This window comes from Phoenix dactylifera, chromosome 2, assembly GCF_051530095.1.
Source record: "Phoenix dactylifera cultivar Ajwa chromosome 2, Ajwa_hap1_PhDact_Kaust_v1.1, whole genome shotgun sequence".
NCBI classification, from domain to species: Eukaryota; Viridiplantae; Streptophyta; class Magnoliopsida; order Arecales; family Arecaceae; genus Phoenix; species Phoenix dactylifera.
The window spans coordinates 42,384,391-42,385,000 of record NC_143191.1 but is presented as its reverse complement, the minus strand read 5'-3'; positions in this window follow the sequence as shown (position 1 = coordinate 42,385,000).

Sequence of the window (610 nt, the reverse complement as noted above, 5' to 3'; positions counted from 1 at the left end):
CGTAGCTCATAATGTATGTAGGTAAGCCTCTAGTCATGCCGGATGCACAAGGAATCGCATAGTATTCATGTTAGTTTTTCGATCAAAAAAGGTTGGGGCAAATGAAGGTTTACGGTGGGGCATCAATCCGAAGTCACTCATCTCAAACGTATTCATCATGTCTTTCTTAAATCTCTACTCATGGACTCGGCATCTTTGAGGAAGCCTTTCATTCGTTGCAGTTCTGTTCTGACCTTCGCGACTTGCCAGGGCGGGACTGGGGTGCTGCCGCGCGTCGCCACGAGACGCAGACGGATCGGAACCGGATGTAGTCGGAGTTTTTTTTTTTGGTGAGGAAAGTGGAGATGAGCGACGGGACGGGAGGGCGCGCGGCGGCGGTGGCAGAGCGCGCGGGGGGTCTTCTCTCCTCGCTCGCTCGGGGCACGGCCACGGTCGGCAGGTCAAGTCTCAGTGGCGGAGCGCAGGCGGAGCCGAGCGCGACGGGGCATCTTCTCCTTTCCTTTTCTTGCTCGCTCGCCCGCCCCCTCTTCACTTTGCTCGGGAACTACCGGAAGAACAGTGAACCCACGGGAGAGGAGGAGGAAATAACACCCACGTGAACCAGGCACAG